Source organism: Zonotrichia leucophrys, chromosome 2 (assembly GCF_028769735.1).
Source record: "Zonotrichia leucophrys gambelii isolate GWCS_2022_RI chromosome 2, RI_Zleu_2.0, whole genome shotgun sequence".
Classification (NCBI taxonomy): Eukaryota; Metazoa; Chordata; class Aves; order Passeriformes; family Passerellidae; genus Zonotrichia; species Zonotrichia leucophrys.
Window position 1 is genome coordinate 21031937 of NC_088171.1, and position 6000 is coordinate 21037936.

General features: G+C 36.1%; 1 protein-coding gene across 1 annotated transcript in view; it reads right to left on the minus strand.

Moving 5' to 3' along the window:
- SLC39A12 (solute carrier family 39 member 12) overlaps window positions 1-6000 on the minus strand; it is a 46278-nt gene extending 40278 nt beyond the window's left edge. The window contains exon 1 of the mRNA XM_064704181.1: window positions 5894-6000. The gene's annotated coding sequence lies outside the window, so the exon portion shown is untranslated. The remainder of the gene's footprint in view (window positions 1-5893) is intronic.

The following is a 6000-nucleotide window of genomic DNA, read 5'->3' on the forward strand; positions in this document are numbered from 1 at the left end:
TCAGTGTTGGCCATAGAATTCTTTGTATCCCTAGCTCCTAAAAAAGAATTGTTGTAGGCATCTGTAGGTATCAACTGTTAGTTCAGTGGCCAATCCACCTCCATCAGTTACTGTAGCCTTTAATTTGAATTAGGCTGCATATATTTTGGTCGGTCTATGGCAACTATAATTTTAGAAAATCCTGAAATGCTATCTTCAAAGCAATATACTAAAGATAAGCTCAACTTAAAGCTGACAAATTGATTAAAATGAGGTAAAAAGAGCAAGAGTTAGAAATCCACACAAGTGGATTAAGTTACACCTTAAAAAGCAAAACAGTAATCTGCAGCACAGTGACTATTTGGTACCAATACTCTGTGAAGATTTTTCAAGCCTTTCCTTCTGCTGAACAAATTCTTCCAAAAGTACAGAAATGAGATTTATCTTCTCCTTTGCTCCTCATGTCTCTATAGATAAGGACAAGGAAAAAATCTGTTACCAAAAAAAAAAAAAGAAAAAATAAAAAGAAGAATTCAGTAGTCTTGAACTGCAGTCCATGCTAACCCTTTTCCAAGCAAGTGCTTGTACTCTGATTTAGCAGCCAGCAAGCTCTCATGTGTGCTACGGATTTATACTGAAGGGCTCAATGTGAGCAGCTTGTGAATACTGAAAGCAGAAACTTTCCTGGAGCTGAGGGTCTGCTAGAAGCAATTAACCTGTTTAGTATGACACTAACCAAGCCTCCTGCAGCTCTGATTTTGCTGTGGTTCTTGTTCCCACACTACTTTCCACACACTTGGAAATAGATTTTGAAGTATGCAAGAATGAAGTTTATTCTAATTGTCCTTTCCCCACTGCCTTTCTTAAATATACATACACCCCCACCCCAGGCATTTGAAAAACGATAATTATAAAGTGTAATCTTAATTTTCACATTTTATTCAGATGAATTGAAAGTGAGTAATTATTAACAATTGGATAAACTTTCTTACATTTAACAATATACAATCTGCAACCCAGCGTGAGGTTCAAAGTAGCCAAGTAGAACAAGTCAATGGCTGGCACTCATAAGCTAGAAAAAGAAAGCCTAAGTGGATTAGTATGCAAAGCATTAGGGCACTGAAGTAATTTTCAAAATTAACTCCCTATGAGGAGAGTTGGGGGATTTTTCCCCCAGAATTTTACTTTTTTAAAAAATGGGGTTTTTTCTGCAGAAACCTTCAAAAGAGGAATCAGAGGAAATTTTATGTAAGAGAAGATAACTAAGTCTCTTCATAAACCAGTGACAAAGTAAAGAAAAAGAGCAGTGCGAGTCTGTATGCACTTTCAGATAGATGGATAGATCCAGTGTACTGGGCTTCCTCCCCATCTTCTGAGTGATGACTCACTGCACTCTTTCTATGCCTGGTTTTGAGGGACAAGGAACTCTTCTGCAAATAAATGTTGTCAATTAAAGTCAAAAAATGACATAGGCATATTGGCTAACTTCACACTTTTCTGTGTGTGCATTAACTTCTGTTTGTTCTCTTACTGCAGCAAGGAATCTGAGATACACCTGCCAAAGGCCACCTTCACTGTCACTGAAAAAGGAAAATACATGTGCCTGAGAGAGGGAACAATAGATGCCACCCCGTTTCCCTCTGGCATGCTCCTTTATGTTATCTCTTCTTTAACATATTGATAAAGCTGAATTCAGTATTTCAGAATGCAAATTTCTAGCTTTTTGTCAACGAATCAATTCTTTAAAAATCTACAAACTTTACCGTAAAGCTGACACCCCTAACCTTCCTGCAAGTCTTTGGTCTCTAATCTGAATATTTTCTATAAAAGCATAGCTCCAAAAAGCCTTTTAACATATGCATGGAAACCACTAATTGTCTTTCACCCATGTTTTTTTTTTAAAAAGAGAAAACACTTTGCAACATTTATTATTCATAATTGAGTGTATTCTTAATTATTTATATATTTTTTATTTTCATTTTCCCCCCTCATTTAAAAAAGGAGGGTTTTTTTTTCTTTTTCAGTGTCATCTCCTGAATAAGGGAGGCTACAGCCCACAAGATCTGTGTAGTTAAGATTGGTCTTATCTAAATTTGCAATTTATGGAAGTATCTGGACCACCCTAAGATCCCTGTACAGTCATTGGAGACTGAGGCATTTTAGGATGCAGTTTGTCAGGCCTATTCCACACCAAGCTTTTGGATGAGAGGAATTGCACTGTAGCCTCTGTAATTATAACATCCTTGACAGCTAAAAGAGCCTTGAGAGATTTTCTTTGCTGTAGACATCTGTACTATTAATTACATTTTGCCAGTTAAATCCTTCCCTGTCCCTGTATGAATTCCCTCACTCCTTTCACCTCAGTAAGTTATTAACAATTTAACCACTTCTAAATATATCTGACAGAAGAGCAAAAATAGCCAGGATTCCTGCAAGTTTTATGCAAAACAAGGGCTAGAAAAAGCATTTTACTAGTACCTACATGCAGGAAAGCTGCAGACATAGGACTCAGCTATAGACATGAAATAAACAAAAAGAAATGCTATGAAAACCATAAACCATGCTTTTGCGGAGAAAATTGCAAATCTCTTTAGCAAAGAGATTAGGGAATGTAACAAAACCAATGAACCAAGGCCAGCTGTGGTGTAAACAGTGATTTTACTTCTTGAGCCAAATTCTTAAATGGTGGAAATGAACCTGCTATGTTCTAAAAAACCCTTTTTTAATCTTCTTTATGTCAGTAGCACAGACAAAAGGGTTGGAGTGGCAGCAAAAAAAACCCCTATTTAATATCTTATATGTGGCAAAACTCTTCTACTGCATCTTTTCTTTGTTGCTGCTTTTCCTGCTCCATGCCCATTTCTGTACCTAGTAATGTGGGAGCTGAACATGGCCAAAGACTGACTATACTTACAGCAAGATCCATATATAAAAGGGCATTTGAATTAGTCATGTCTTTGCCTATAGATTTCAGAAGTTTAGATCTCCAGCTAGGGCAGATGTAAACTTCTTCAAAGTATAAAGGTAGCTCAGGCAGGTGGGTTCAACGAGTTTCGTGTAGCAACTGGGAGCAAAGCACTGAGATTAACAGGTATGTGCTGATTCTTGTGATCAGGCCAGCAAAGCTCTCTCAGTGCTGTCCTGTGCTGCAGAGATATATCTTTTAATCAAGGACTGAATGTTTAAGGCTTTGAACACACACTTCTGTAATGAAACATCTAACAGGTGGGATTTCTCCGCAATGCTTTTAAAAATAAATCCAAAGAAAGGATCCAAAGCCATTGTACAGAAACATCTTCATTGCATCTGATACTTGTTTAATTTATAAAGGCTTTCCAATATTTTTATATTCATGAAAAAGAATTCACGGATTGTAAGGCAGTATAACAGGATGTTGACCACTAGAATGTAATGAAGCAATCCCTAATAAAATGCATCTGTAGAAGAAGCAATTTATGATTTTAGGGAAAAAAAAAATTCCATTTTCTAGTTGAGAAACAGACCTCATATGTTTTTTTCAAAGAAAAATACAAATTTTACAGGGTAGAAAGTTCAGGAATCTTTTTGTGACGTGAAAACCACAGTAATTCAAGCCCAGAAGTTAGAAACTATGTATGAAAATAATTTTCTCCTTTAAAGACAATAAATGCTGACATCAACATCTTCAGGAAGACAAAAATAAAGGATTAATTCAGTTTTCTTTTAGCAGGTTTTTTTACTAGTGCTACACTGTATAAAAGATTATAAAAGTAGGCATGCTGCACCATTTTACTACTGCTGCCCTCTGCTGCATGGAACAGTTTCTACCTGTCTTTATTTCATACTAAGCTGGTGAATTATTAGTTTTAGAGGTAGATGTTTAAGTGCATATGCCAGATTGCTTATGTTTATTTCTCTAACTTGCAATGAAGTTTATTTGGCAGCAGAGGAATTAGAATTTTACAGTAGGACTCAAAATTGTCACAGTAAATAAATTATTATCAAAGATGATATATGATACAATGAAGAAATATATTCCCAATCTACTTTTGCAAAGTAGATTGACTTACTTCAAGAGATATTTTGACTCAATTAAACATGCTGCAATATTCATGACATTAATGTTAATGTTTTTTTAAATGTCATCTCTCAATGAATGTTATAAATGAGGAGGCAGTAAGAACAGAAGATCCAACATGAACAGTCTATGAACAGTCTACAGTACAGTTTGTTCCAACATTTCTCTTTCTTACTCTTTTTTTTAAATCAATCCATCCATCTGTACATTTCAGAAGAAAGTGCTACTTTCCATACCATACTCCCAACAATAATAAACCTATTATCTGCAAAGATGTGACTTGCACTGCAGGGTAGCCCAGTCACATGGTGACATAACACAGCTTTGAAAACACATCCTCAAATGGGTACACATCCAACTACTCATGCATTTAGCTAATAAAATGCGTAGGCAATTATGTGATGATTGCCACAAATTCTTAACAATATCCTAAAAATGAAACATTTTTATTTTTAGAGCATAAACCTTAGCTTAGGTACATCAGTAATTTAGCCATATTCACAAATTATGAGGCATGGTTTTTTCTTCCTGTGCATTTTCTGAAACATCCATGGTTTTGTTGAAAACCTTGCAAAAGTCCATGGCTTTTGTCCATTTTATTCTGTTTAATAAGTACTTGCAGAATTTTAAATTACTTTTTGACTGGAATAAGCACAAGCTCCAAGGCATGGAAGAGATGCATGGAAAGTGAAATTCCTTATTAAAGGAATAAGCTAGAGCAGAGGACCATAAGGGCTAAGAAAAGCTCTACTGGCCTTAAGCATTGCTAAGCAATGCTTTACCCTGCTCAGCATTATATTACAGCAAGAGAAAATGCTATTTAGACAGTGCATGCAAGCCCAACACTGTTTGGGGTCCATTCCCCTCACACACAGCACATGCAGTCATTAGAATGAGCAGTTAGAGAGCACACCCATGATTGCTGCCTTTCGTAAATGCTCACAAACATTTTTCACGCATTTAGCTAATCCATCTTGCCACTGCCTTCATAAGATCCTGTACTAAAATATTTTTGAAATCCCCCACCTTGTGAGTAAAATAAGATTTTATTTCATTCCTTTAAAGTCCATTTCCTCTTAAATTTTCCTTACTAAATTTTTAGCATGCTATAAAATTCAGTCAATAACAGTTCTGTATCCATTTTATTCACAACCTTCTTGATTTTGTAATCATTACCAATATCTCTCATCAGCTTTTTCCAGTCCAGATTTAGGTATTTTTCTAGTTTCTCTCTCATAAGAGAGTTGTTCTATCACTAAATAATTTTGCTTTCCTTTGTATCCATTCAAACCCCATGTGCTTCCCATTTAAAAAAATACTCAAGATGTGAGTAGGATACTACACTCCTCATAGCTGAAATTGAATGTACTTATGTTGGGTTTTTAGCAGAACCCTTTTTCCCCCTCTATTTCTAAGCCAGGACTAATAACAAGTATTTGATTTAGTTTATCACTTTAATATAACACAGCTCCTAGAATCATACTTCTATGATCTATATCTACATTGATATCAATGCATAAAGTCAGTAATCTGCAGCAGCTTTCACTGATCTCCCACATGTTCTGCAAGGTGCCTGGCTCTAAAAATCAAAAGAAAAATTTGTGCACAGGTGGGGAGGAGGTAGATAGGTATAGCATGATGGCCACTAAAGTTTATGGCTAGTGAAGGTGAGGGCAGGAAAACACCTACCTTTCTTTCCAAGAGTCCTGTCTCACAGCATATGCATTGCAACCTGAAGTTACAAGGAGATACCTGTTGCTGCCGACATGGGAGTAAGCTCTATGGAGTCACCTGGTGACTAGTTAAGCATTTCACAGGAATTTACTCAAACTACAAATAAACGTTGCTTGAATTTACCGGATTTGCACATGAATGATGCATCTTGAATTCCACAAGAAATCTTGTTTCTAAGCATTTTCTTTGTGTCTTGGGGCTCATTCTCTGGAAGCCACTCCTGATGCTGT